Below are 14,016 nucleotides of genomic sequence, written 5' to 3'. Positions count from 1 at the left end.
GGAATCTTCCCAAACCCAGTGATCGAACCCGGGTCTCCTGCATTGCAGGTAGAGGCTTTACTGTCTGAACCACCAGGGAATCCCTTTATTGAGCATGAAGTAAATAAAGTCGCTCAGTCGTGTCTGCCTGTTTGTGACCCCATGGACTGTAGCCTACCAGGCTCCTCTGTCCATGGGATTTTCCAGGCAAGAGTACTGGAGTGGGTTGCCATTTCCTTCTCCATTTATTGAGCATACCATGTGGTAATTTGTTTTCAAGGCCCTGGAGCTAAATCTATGAGCAAAGTAGAAAAGGAGGTTACATTCTCCTACTCCAGACGGGTAATAGAATTCAGAACAGTGCAAGTAAGTACCATGCAGAAATAGGGAAAAGGTCATGACAAGCAGTCTGGATTTCATCCTAAGCAAATGGGGAAGGTTGAAACCTGGAAGACGACTTGATTTTCAATTTTGAAAGCTCACCCTGTCTGCAGTGCAGATGGTGTTTAGTGGCAGCAAGAGTGAAAGCAGGGATAGACACACTGGACCCTCCCCCGGGTCACAAGAGAAAACAGATTATCCCTGTGGACCTTTAAATCCCAGCTTAGCCTATTAGGCATTTTCTGACTCCCTTCCCCCAACTGAAAATAGGCACTCAACCACCACCTCCCTTTCTCAAGCTGCTCGTCCTGTCTGGCCTAGCCTTATTTTCTAATTGGTCATTTATTTGATGTGTGTCCCCTCCTCCCTAGCCTGCAGGTTCTATCAGGGCAACGACGAGATGTGCTTCGTCAACGTTAACAGGCATGTGATGAGGGGGTGGACGGGACGGGGGAGGAGCGGACGGACGAAGTTGGATTCAAAACGGAATGATTGAACGAGGGCTTGGGCCCTGGTGACCGCGGGAGAACAAGGCCGGCGGAGTGCGCAGGCGCTGACCGAGGGACCCGCGCGCAGGTCCCGCCCTCATCCCGCCTCTCCTTCCGGTTCCTACACCCTCGCCCCGCCCCGCTTAGCTGACGCTGCGCCTGCGCACTGGATTAGGCCGGCAGGCTGGTAAGTTGGAAAGGCCTGGTCACCCTTCCGGCTGACGCAGCTCTCGCCCCGACTGGCGCTCGCCGCCGCCTCGCCAGGCAGCCACGGTGAGTGCTTCGAAGCTTATCCGCACCCGGGCGTGGGGCGGGGGAGATGCTCATGGCGGCGCAGCTTTCAGCCCCCGCGCCCGCCCGTGGCCCCGCGGTTCCCCCGGCCCACCTCACCCTCAGTTCTCCGCCCCCCCCCGGTGACCTTTGCGCTGGTAACTCTCCTCCCGGGTGCCCCCAGCCGCCCCCGGGAGGGCGCTGTCCTCGGTGCTGACGCCTCCGGGTGCTCCATGTCGGAGCGTCGGCGTCAGTCGGAAGAGGCGCCTCCCCACTCCCTCTCCCCGGAGGCCTTCCCCAGGACCCAGCGAGAACTGCGAACACCTTTGTGCAGTTTAAGGGACTGAAGTCTGTCCCCGAAGCTGATAAGGATTCCTTCCTTCCTCACGGAAACCTGGCTTAGCTTCGCGTAGCTCGCAGTTCACGTGCGAAAAAGCTCTAGGTTCCCAAGCTGCCACGTTGGGTTAACGGTTCCCCTGCCTCAGCGGGGCCGGGGTCAGAATGATGCGTACTCTCTCAGCGTCTGCAGAGCTGAGGGCGTGGAGGGTCTCTCAAAACCAGGTTTATTTTCCAGATGCGATGTAGAATCTTAAAATCTTCCTAGGGTCTTTGTGTATTGTGTAGAGACGGCCAACGCCTACAAAATGCCTCAGGTATTGCACACATATTTCTCTAACCTTTAGCGAAGCAAATGGACATGTTGTTAGTTTATTTATAAAAGTGTCTACTTAATGTTGACTTCGAGGTAATAGATAAATAGAACTTTCTCCTTTTAACAATATGTAGCAGATGAGATTGCGAAGAAAAAAAGGTTTAATGAGAACAGTGTGATACAGAGTACTTCTAGGTGTGACTGTGTACTCCTGGGCCTGTTGATACACCACTGATGGTTCATAATGTTAATAATTAAATATCAATGATCATCATGACAATTTCCTTTATGGATGATCAAAAGCAGTGAAGTTTTAATATTTGAAAGTTGATAATGAAATGTGGGGGTCCTTGGGGAAGTTTTGGGAGGATCATCAATTGTTGGGTGGTATAAGAATATGGTTTTCAGGAATGACCTTGAGAACTATGGGGCACTACACGTTTTGACTAGGAGAACAAAATGATCTAAAACGATTCTTGGTCCCTCAAAGTTTTGGTGACACCGACCATGTGGAGAGTGGTGAAGGATTGTGCTGGATGCAGAGTTGTGGTGTTGAGGTAATCTAAGAAGAAGGAAAACCCAGCTACTGCTGTTCTGTTGTGTTTGTTTCTTTCCAACTGCCCCAGAGATTACATATTTGTGTCTGACTTACTTTTTTAAAGTACTTATTTATTTATTTATGTATTTGGATGCATTGGGTCTTAGTTGTGGTATTGCAGGCTTAGTTGTCCCACAGCATGTGGAATCTTAGTTCGCTGATCAGGAATCCAACCCATGCCCCCTGCATTGGAATGTGGATTCTTAACCACTGGACCACCAGGAAAGTCACCTGGCTTATTTTTGTGTTTTTATTTATTTATTTTTGACCACACCACAGCATATGGAATCATACTTCACTGACCAGTGATTGAATCTGTGCTTCCTGCATTGGAAGCATGGAGTCTTAACCAATGGGCCACGAGGACAGTCCTACATAGTTTTTAAATATTACAAAATACATTCTCATAAAAATTCAAACATAGAAAAATAAGAATTCCTTTCTGTTCTTTGTCCTTCTTAGACCTATTTACCCCACCCCACCCCTCTTTTTTTCCTCACATAATAGATCTCCAACGTCTATTCAAGTCAAGAGATAAACAACTTAATTCTTTTTATGACTGATAATAGTCCACAGTGAGCATATATTATATTTATTTCATTATTCCCCATTGATGAGTTTTTCACTTAGAGCCTGGCTTTTGCCACTATAGAGTCATACTGAGGTAAGTATTTAAAAAATTTTTTTTTAAATTTTTTAAATTGTGAAAGTATGATAACACATTTACAGGAGACTTGGAAAATACAGAACAAAGTTACATATAAATCCACTATCACAATTATTTTTAAGTAGATAAGAGTTTTAGTTGGATTTGGTTTCAGTATCAAGCTCTCAAAAATAATAGAATGAATAGACAGAAAAGTAGGATATAGTAGACCTGAAAAATGCTGTGAACCAATTCAACATAATTAAGATTTATACAGTTTTCACCTAACAGCAGGATAAAAATTCTGTTCAAGTTCCCATAGAGTATAAAGCAGGAGACACTGGAACACATCCAGGAACATAAAACAAGGTGCAAAAATTTCATGGTATAAAAGTATTGAAATCATACAGAGTCTGTTCTGTTATCACTGTGGAATTATGTTAGAAATCAATATCAAAAGATATTTGAAAATAACCCACACATTTTCAAGTGCAGTGTGATGTTTACCAAGAGAGATCTTTGATTTTAGCCATTGAAAGCTGAGGTAAGTATTTTAAAACGTAGGTCGTGCTGCTTTGTTTCTATAGATTCCCATTAGTAGGAACTAAGGATAATGAGTCAAAGATACACATATTTAAACTCTTATTGGGGATCCTACTGTATAGCACAGAACCCTGTTCAGTGTTATGTGGCAGCCTGGGTGGGAGGAGAATGGATACATACTCTCTCTTGGGGGAGAATACATGTATATGGATGACTAAGTCCCCTTGCTGTCCACCTGAAACTATCACAGCATTGTTAATCAACCATACTCCAGTATAAAATAAAAAGTTTAATAAATGATTGGTTTTAAAAATGAATAAATTATAAAAATCTTAACAGCCCAAATATAGCAACTTATATTCCTATGTGCCATGTAGGGGAGGACCCTTTACATCATGAAGGTTTGCCAGTTGAGTAAGTGAAAGGGCATCCTGCTGTTGAGCTATGTTACTTTTTCTCAGGTGCTGTTGCCTGCTGTCATTGTCTCTTCTGTAAATGCCCTTCATGCTCTTCCCAATTTCCCCAGTAAGTTGTTCTTCTTACTAATTTGTAGGGTCTCTTTTTATATTAGGGATATTTTCCCTTTGCAGCTATAAATAAAATAAAATATTGCATATATTTCCCCCTTGATTATTTTTGTCTTTTTACTTTGTTTAGAACATAGGACTTGCCTGTAGCCCAAACAGTAAAGAATCTGCCTGCAGTGCACTAGACCAAGGTTTGATCCCTGGATCAGGAAGTTCCTCTGGAGAAGGGAATGGCAGCCCACTCCAGTATTCTTGCCTGGAGAATTCCATGGACAGAGAAGCCTGGTGTGCTACAGTTTGTGGGGTCACAAAGAGTTGGACACGACTGAGCGACTAACACAACACAAACCCACAGAACATTTTTACATAATTGTTTTCTCCTTTATGGCATCTCTGTTTCTTTTTGTATATAATTAAGAAAGTTTTCACTTCAACTGTACACTGATAAAATTTAAAAAAAAACAACTCGGGAAAAAGTTTTGGGGACTTCCCTGGTGGTCCAGTAGTTAAGACTCCATGCTCCCACTTGCCACAACTAAAGATCCCACAGGCAGCAACGAAGATCACTTAATGCTGCTGCAAGTAAGATCAGATGCAGAAAAATAAATCAAGAAAAATTTTTTTTTCCTTCAAATTGAGTTTGAGACTTTTTCTGCATAGAAATTCTATATCAGGGATTTCCCTGGAGGTTCAGTGGTTAAGACTTCGCCTTCTAGGGAATTCCCTGGTGGTCCAGTGGCTAAGACTCTGCACTCCCAATACAGGGCGGCCAGGTTCGATGTCTAACCAGACAACTAGATCCCACATGCCACAAGCAAGAGTTTTCATGTCGTAACCAAGACCTGGTACAGCCAAATGAATAAATAAAAATAAATATTTAAAAAACAAAAAAGACTTCTTCTAATGCAGGGGGTATGGGTTTGATCCCTGGTCAGGGAGCTGAGGTCCCACATGCCATGCATCCAAAAAACCAAAACAAAACAGAAGCAATTTTGTGACTAATAAAGACTTTTTAAATGGTTCACATAAAAATCTTTAAAAGAAATTCTGTATCAGGTAATGTGATCTGAAAAACTTAAAAATGTTTCCCCTGAATTTATTTGATGTACTGTGATGGAAGAAATGAGATCTGAACATCTTATAAAATACAATTTGTCTATAATACATGTACTTTATTCAAGCACATTTGGAAATAGGGAATCACCTGTGTCCTGGGCTTTAGTCCCAAGTTGTGAAGGAGTGGAAGGGCTGAAGATACCAACTGCATTTTGTCCTTGTGCAGGAGGCTCCTCTCTCAGCCTCAGTTCCCTCTGTGTCACATGGGATGATGGTGTTCTCGTGAATAATCACCGAATGAGGGCTGGGAAGCCATTAGCACCATGTCTAAGCCCAGAGGGCTGGCCTCAGAAAATGTTAGCCTCACTGAACTCTCACCTCCAAGCCTCAGGCCAGTGGACCCCCAGAATGTACGTTCATAATAGAAAACCACAGTCTACATAGCACAGAGGCCTCAGGAGTGAGAGACTCACAGCTGAAGATATGTTAGATGCTAGAATTGCTGGATCTAGGATAAGACATGCAAAGTGTTTTTAATATGGTGAAAGAAGCAAATGGAGAAAATAACAAGCATGGAGAAGAGACAGGGCCATCAGAGACCAAGCAGATGAAAACATGAACCAGATCTAGAAATTAAAACAACTGAAATTTAAAACTTTATGGCAATAATCTCAATCCCTACCTCATACCATACGTAGGAATGGACGCAAAATGGATCAGAAATGTAAAACTTAAAATTCTGAAATACAGAAAAAAAATCTTTGTAGCCTTGGATAAAATTCCTTGGGACTTCCCTGGTGGTACAGCAGATAAGAATCTGCCTGCCAGTGCAAGGGACACCGGTTTGATCCTTGATCTCGGGAGCAGCTAAGCCTGTGTGCCACAACTACTGAACCCAGGTCCCCAGAGCCTGTGCTCCACAAGAGGAGAAACCACTGCAATGAAAAGCCGGGGCACCCCAACAAATAGTAGCCCCCACCTGCCCCAACTAGAGAAAACCCATGTGCAGCAATGAAGACCTGGTGCAGCCAAAAAGAAAAGTTTTAAAAAAGATTTCTTGGATACAACACCAAAAGCTCAATCTATAAGAGAAAAAAAAAAGTGGAACTTAAAAACATTTTTGCTATTTGAAAAACATTAAGAGAATGAAAAGAGTTACTAGAAGAAAACATTTGCAAAAGACACAACTTATGAAGTACATAGAATATATAAATAATAGTACTAATAAAACACCCATCTTCTGTACTGACAACACTTCTGACACCAGATGTGTGGGGTTTCCCACACCAAGCAGTTCTCCAGGTTCTCGTGACATTGGCCAGCTGTCCTGGCAGAGCTCAGTTGGATGCTGAGGGCCCGAGGCTAGCGCAGAGCCCCTCAGACCTCAGTTCAGATGCCAGTTACACATCCCAGGTTGTCACCTGGCCTTTTGACCCACCAACTATAAATCGGAAGATTCCATGATCCTCAGGTCCAATCATTTGCTAGAACAGAACTCAGGAAAAGTTTACTTCCTAGGTTACTGGTTTATGATTAAAGGGTATAAGTCAGGAACTGCCAGATGGAAGAGATTCATGGGGCAGAGCAGAGTGGGGAAGGGGTGTGGAGCCCCTGTGCCCTCGCTGGGCTCCAGTTTCCGTACCTCCCTGCATTCACCAGCCAGGAAGCCTCCCTGGACCTGTCCTTTCGTGATTCAGTGGAGGTCCCATTACTTGGGACCTGATTATTAACTCAGTGTCTAGCCCTTCTCTACTCCACAGAGGATGGGGAGTGAGGCTGAAGGTTCCAAGCTTCTGACCATAGTTTAGTCTTTCTGGTGACCATCTTCTGGCCAGGAGCCCACCAGGAGTCACCTGGTTAGAACAAAAGACCCTCCTGGAAGCCCTACCACTCGGGAGATTCCATGGGTTCTAGGAGCTCTGTGTCAGGAGCTGGGGGCAGAGACCAGTATATTCTGTATGCATTATCATTTCACAATGAAGAACTGTGAAAACTTACTGAGAAATAATTCATTATTCTTTTCTTTCATTTTTGGCCATGCCATGTGGTATACAGGGTCCGAGTTTCCTGACCTGACCACGGATTGAACGTGTGCCCCCTGAGAACAGCAGTGAGAGAGTTTGCCAGACCGGCCACATAGGCACGAGATACTGGAACTCACGTGGTACATTGAGGTCTGGTCTTGGCTTCACACAAACCACCGCTTTCCTTGATGACAGGCTTGCCACACTCCGGCGGCCCTTAGGCATCCGCGACTGATACTCAGATCAACTGAGAACACAAAGCGAAATCCTGTAACTTCTCACTGGTTTGTCCTCTCGCTGAGGCTCGTACTGCTCCTGGACTGGCGACCTGCTTCATTCCTTTTCTCCCAACTCCGAAAATTTGAGCTTACTGTTGGCAGGTGCCTGGACAAACAGTGAGATGGGCCGGACATCAGAGGACAAGCAGGATGTCTATCACCGCCTCGCCAAGGAGAACGGCTGGCGTGCCCACAGCGCCTTCAAGCTGCTGCAGCTGGACGAGGAATTCCACCTCTTCCAAGGAGTGATGCGGGCCGTTGACCTGTGTGCAGCCCCAGGTGGCTGGAGCCAGGTTCTGAGTCAGAAGATTGGGGGCCAGGGCTCTGGCCACGTGGTGGCTGTGGATCTGCAGGCTATGGCCCCACTACCAGGCGTGGTACAGATCCAGGGGGACATCACCCAGCTGTCCACTGCCAAGGAGATCGTCCAGCACTTTGAGGACTGCCCCGCGGACCTAGTGGTGTGCGATGGGGCCCCTGATGTGACCGGCCTCCACGACGTCGACGAGTATATGCAGTCCCAGCTCCTCCTAGCCGCTCTGAACATTGCTACACACGTTCTGAAGCCAGGGGGCTGCTTTGTGGCCAAGATCTTCCGAGGCCGGGATGTGACACTGATCTACAGCCAGCTGCGTGTCTTCTTCTCCAGCGTGCTCTGTGCCAAGCCCAGGAGCAGCCGGAACGCCAGCATCGAGGCCTTTGCTGTCTGTAAGGGTTATGACCCTCCTGAGGGCTTCCTGCCCGACCTGACCAAGCCGCTACTGGACCACTCTTACGATCCAGATTTCAACCAATTAGATGGCCCCACCCGCGTCATCGTGCCGTTTGTGACCTGTGGGGTCCAGAGCACCTATGATTCAGACTGCAGTTACCCACAGGACCTAGAAGATGGCTCCGAGTAGACTCCACCCACTCAGCCCCCACCCTCTCACCATTGTACCAGGAGGCCTGAGCATTGAAGAAGAAGGGGCGGCTGGCCAAGGACGTCTGCCCCCAGGACTACCCCATCAGCACAGTGGCCACATTGCCCCCATCCCTGGCTGCCCTGCAGGTCACACCCTGTTGACCTGTGAGGTTGAAGACAGTGAAATGAATTGTTCCCCTTAACATGTTAACTAAGCTGGCAATCTGATGAGGACTTGGAAGGCGTTTGCTGTTCAACTTGAGTTGATGAACTTGTTTTCAGATCCATCATCAGCGAGTCCTGAACATAAAGGCTCCAAGTGGAAACCTCTAGCAACCACCACAAAAACAGCAAGGACAGAAACATCACAGAACGTGTGTCTGCACTGCAGAGGGGATTGTTGAATAGGGTCTTGCCTCTTCTCTAAATCTTTGCAGCCGTGTGTCCTGAATGTGTCCAGAATTTACTCTGAAAGCAGGACTTCTAAACCCTGGTAGAGGTCAGCGGTATCGGTGAACTTAGTGGAAGAAAATAATTACATCTTTATTTTCACAGATATAGCTGAAATTTTAGTTTTACTCTGGATCTGAATGCTGGCAGCGAATCACGACAGTAAAAGCAATGCCTGCAACTTTCCCATGACTACAGATCAGTTACTTTTTTGTGTTGTGTTACAGTTGTGGGCATCTTAAAATGTTGTTCATGTTGGCCACTACTTTGAATAAGATCTCAAAATTAGATGTACTAATTTTTAAAAGTTCATATATTTAAAAAACAGCAGTGAGATATAAGGACACACCTGTTAGACTGGCTCAACAGTGAAGACCTTGGCTCCTGAGGATGTAGGACAGCCCATTCTCATGCTCTGTTGGTGGGCACCTGAAAGTGTAAAGCCTCTTTGGAAGCAGCTTGTTTGATTTAAACCATCATTTACTCTCTGACCCAGCAACCTTACTTCTCACTGTTCACACAAGAGGAGTGAAAACAGGCATTTACATAATCACCTGTATGCAAACATTTAGAGCAGTTTTATTCATAATCTCCGCAAACTGGAAGCAACCCAGTCATTTAACTGACAAACGGAGAAGCAAACTGCGTTCCCTCCAGATGATGACACAGCCCTCGGGAAGCAGGACCAGGCTGCTGGTGCTGGGACAGCAGGGGGATCTCAAGTGTACTGTGCAGAAAGGAAGAGGCCAGACACACAAGGCTGCATTCTGTAGTTGTGCATGCATGCTCAGTTGTGTCTGACTTTTGTGACCCCATGGACTGTAGCTGGCCAGGCTTCTCTGTCCATGGAATTTTCCATGGACTGGATTGGGTTGCCATTTCCTTCTCGAGGGGATCTTCCCAACCCAGGGATCAAATTCATGTCTCCTATATCTCCTGCATTAGCAGGCAGGAAGCAACCAGAGAAGCCCCTGCATTCTGTATGATTTCACCTATATGACATCCTGGAGATGGCAAAACTATAGGGTCAGACTATAGCTTGAGGGTTTTAGGGGTGGGATGGGGGTGGGGAGAGAAGATTGAGCTCAGAAGGGCCATTGGAGATGTGGGGGTGATGCAAATGTCCTGTTCATAGCTTTTCTCAACACTCACAGTCCCATGCATCAAAAAGATTTGGGGTTTCTTTTGTGGTCCAGTACCAGATCCCTGGTGGCTCAGATGGTAGAGAGTCTGCCTGCAATGCAGGAGACCCAGGTTCGATTGCTGAGTTGGGGAAGATCCCCTGGAGAAGGAAATGGCAACTCACTCCAGGATTCTTGCCTGGAGAACTCCATGGGCAGGGGAGTCTGACAGGCTACAGTCCATGGGGTTGCAAAGAGTCGAACACGACTGACACTTTCACTGGACGTCCAGTGGTTAGGGCTCCAACCTTTCACTGCTGAAGGCCTGGTTGGAGAACTAAAATCCCACAAGCTGCCCAGAAAAGAAAGGCTGGGGGTGGGGGGTGGGGTGGGGGGTGATTTTTGCTGGATGCAGATTCCACTGCAGACTTTTAAAACTTCATAGGAAAGTAAACAGTCCATTAGAAAATTAGTGACTGAGGGGGTGTGGAGAAAACCTGGCTAAATTCTCAGTGGTAACTCTGGGAACCAGAAGGTTCTTTCTGGTGTTGGGATAAACAGAGGCTCCGAGGAGTGCCTCCCTGATGGCTTCAGGGGAGTGGCCCCTGCAGCCTTCACACCCCTCGACCGTTCCTCTTCCTGCTGTGCCCGTAGGTGCCCTCTGTGGGCACAGGTCAGGACGGATGCTCTCGTGGGCTGGGGCCGGGGCTGTAGCTGCTTCCAGCCAGGTGGTGGCTTCTGCTCTGACTCCACCTGCAGGACTCGTCCTTCCAGCTGGGAGGGCATTGGTCTGGACGCGGCTTTTGGCCACAGACCCGAGAGCTCAGAAAGGGAGCAAAGGATTGAGGAACGTTTCAACAACAAAAGCTCTTTCTCATCCCATCAGTTTATTTTTGGGGATGGGATTTTTTTTGGTGTTTTGATCTGTAAATTGGAAAACAATAGAGTTGACATTGAATCTTGTGGATCTAGAAACTAATTGAAGAATAGAACAGCCCTCTCCATCTGTTAGATTTCACTTTTTATATTTTGTAGTTACTTACTATAACCATAGTACACTTGTCAGATTACTAACATACCAATAATAATTGTACCAGAGTATCAATCCAGAAGATTATTTTTGAGTACTTAAGAGTCTTGTGGTCAGTTTTAGAGCACATTTCTATTGCAGAGACACATGATCTGGTGTCTATAAAATAATTCCAAAAGAAATGTTAGGATTAGATCTGTGGGGGAGTGGGACGGGGATAGGGATTCACAGAGGGGAGCATGAGCTGGACACTTGGTTATTTAGGACTTGTGTGGTCACACATAGTTTTGTAGGGTGATGACAAGTGTCCAGTCATAGATGGAGTGTTGGGTGATACCCAACAGCCCCCTCCTTTGCCTTTTCATGCCTGACACTCTCGTGATGCTCTGAGTGGAGATGTGGATTCACAGACAGGTGTTCAGAGCTGTGGCCATAGCCTCGCCATCCTCTTCTGTCTCTTGTATCAGAAGGTGTCGATGTACTGGGGGAGGGGAAGCTGGCAGGCCAGGGCACCCCCTTCACACACCTGCCAAGGAAAGCTCCCAGAAGCACCTGTGGGCACATTCTAGACTGTTCTTTAGCAGGAGGGAGCCTTTGCTGCCCCAGGGTATAGTACCTCCCCCAGCTCCAGCCAAGAGGCAGCACCTGGGTCTTTCCTGGATGACAGGACCTGCTGTTGCCTTCCCTCCCCCAATCTGGCGGAGCTGCCTCGCTCCCGATCCTTGCCCTGCACCCCTAGGTGGGCGAGGGCAGCAGAGTGGTTGCGCTGAGGTCATGCTGTCTTCTGGCCTGACGCAGGGGTCACACAGGAGGGCTGAGCAGCCTGCCCAGGGACGTCAGATGACCACCAGCACAGCTGCTGGACTCATGGGTCCCCACCAGGCCCCCTGCTCTGGGGGCGGCCTGAAGCGTGCTCAGTTCCTAAGCGCTGGGGCGCAGTTCTGCGGTCTTAGGTCCCCTGAGACCCTTTGTGAGCTCACTGCCCGCTGGCCCCCCTGCTGCTGGGAGGGCCCAAGGCCACTGCTGGTTGGCCACGTTCCCACCCACTTCCATTCTTTTTCTCCCAGTTTTATTGAGATGTAGTTGACATACAGCACTGTGTACAGCATAATGATCTGGCACATACCATGGAATGATTATCATACTGTTTAGTGAACGTACATCTCATGTAGATAGAAAATTAAATAGAAAAAAAATTTCCTTATGGTGAGAATTCAAGATTTACTCTTTTTAAAATAATTTATATATTTGGTCATGCCAGGTTTTAGTTACAGCACAAAGGATCTTTGATCTTCACTGTAGCATGTGGGATTTAGCTAGAACATGCAGGATCGCTTACTTATGGCGTGTGGGATCTAGTTCTCCAACCAGGGATAGAACCCAGGTCCCCTGCATTGAGAGTGTGGAGTCTTAGCCACTGGACCACCAGAGAAGTCTATGATCTACTCTCAACTTTCATACATGTCATATATAACCTATAGCGTGTTAATTATACTTGTCATGTACATTACATCCCTGGTACTTATTTAGCTAATAAATGGAAGTCTGTACCTTTTGACCATTTCCAGTCCCTGCTTCTGGTAATGACAAATCTTTTTCTATGAGTTTAATTGGTTTACTACACTGTTAATCCCTCCTACTTCACTTTCCTGAAGTCTTTTTTTATTCCAGATAAAATGCCTAGCAGGTCACTATTGGAAACCCAGTACCAAAAAGTGACCTGTACCTCCAGCCCACCTGAAGAACTGTTCCCTCCCGTCTCCCAGACACCCAGGGCCCTGGGGCCCAGCAGGTGCAGGCGCTGCTGCTGCAGGTCGACTGTATCTCCAAGTTCAGAGCGAAGTCTAAGGCAAGCCATGTCCAGTTTCCTGTGGTCACTTGGCTACTTCCTCGAAGTGAGGATGCCAGCAGGTCAGGACTCAGGCCCCCTCCCCACTCTCCCACTGCTCAGGGGCACAGTTTCATGGAGCCCTCAGCACATGGCACCCTTGGCCCCCGGTTGACGCCTCCTGGCCTCCCGCCCTCCCGCCCTCTGCTGACCTGACCCAGAGCCTCCACCCGTATCCCTGCGGGCGTACCCTCCCCTCCACTTGCACCCCTTCCCAGAACTTGTGGACAGGCTCGGAGCTCCTGTGCATACCTTGGGGCCCTGCTAGGACAGTGGGGAGCAGGGCAAGCCTGGCCATTCCACAATACTCAGTATACATGATACTGGAATTTTTTGTCCTGCTAGCATTTATTATAAAACTTTCAGGCTCAGCTGTTGTCTTTAGTCACCTTCTTCTGATATAAGCGTGTCTGAATGTAAAGAAAAGGGCAAGCTGAGGGGCAACCCAGGATTTCCGATAATCCTATCACCACGGGGCCCTGCACCCACCACCAGCCACTGCCCTTGCCTGCCCCTCCCCAGCCCACGCCAGCACTTCACTCCTTTTATTCCAGTACGCGCACACCGTGTTCTCATCCATTCATCAGGTCATGCACACCTGGGATGTTTCCACCCCCTGGCTGTTAGGAGGAACACTGTCCTGCGTGCACACACGTTCATTCTCTGGGGCGTGTGCCCAGGTGTGGGACTGGGGTCACACCCACCAGCAGTGCCAGCGTGCGGGGCCGTCTCCGTGTCCTTGCCACACCTGTGCTGTCCCGGCTGACTGCTGCAGGGGGTGGCCTGTGTCCGGCGTGCACCTCCTGGGTGACCAGTGACACCAGGCACCTTCTGATGGCTTGTCGGCCGAACCCACCGGGAGGGGAGCCTCCGCCATGCTGGGCTGGGGTGGGAGGTGGGGTGGTGCAGGAGCTCAAACATAGCTGGCCCTTGTCTGGATTTTCTTAGAGAAAATTTCTCCATTTGCTATCTGCCCTTAGGACAATCTCTAGACTCTGGCTATGTTTTTGTGATTTTGCTAGTAGTTTTGTTAGGGAGAGGGTCTATGGCATTCCCCATTCCACCTCCTGGAAGTTGATTCCAGTCAACCTTACCTTCTGTGAGCAAAAGCTAGTCAGCAGGGGCTGTTTATTTATCAGAAACAGACTCAGGTTAATTTTGGGCACTGTTTTTCAATAAAT

At 47.6% G+C, this 14,016-nt stretch overlaps 1 pseudogene; it reads left to right on the top strand.

Annotated features, from left to right (window-relative positions):
- The first annotated feature begins 971 nt into the window (after nucleotides 1-971).
- LOC110145416 (tRNA (cytidine(32)/guanosine(34)-2'-O)-methyltransferase pseudogene) lies at nucleotides 972-12,508 on the top strand (annotated as a pseudogene).
- The last annotated feature ends 1,508 nt before the right edge of the window (nucleotides 12,509-14,016 follow it).

The sequence above is a fragment of the Odocoileus virginianus genome, chromosome 12, assembly GCF_023699985.2.
Source record: "Odocoileus virginianus isolate 20LAN1187 ecotype Illinois chromosome 12, Ovbor_1.2, whole genome shotgun sequence".
NCBI lineage: Eukaryota > Metazoa > Chordata > Mammalia > Artiodactyla > Cervidae > Odocoileus > Odocoileus virginianus.
The sequence above is the reverse complement of the archived record's forward strand: the minus strand, read 5'-3'. Positions and strand labels throughout refer to the sequence as shown.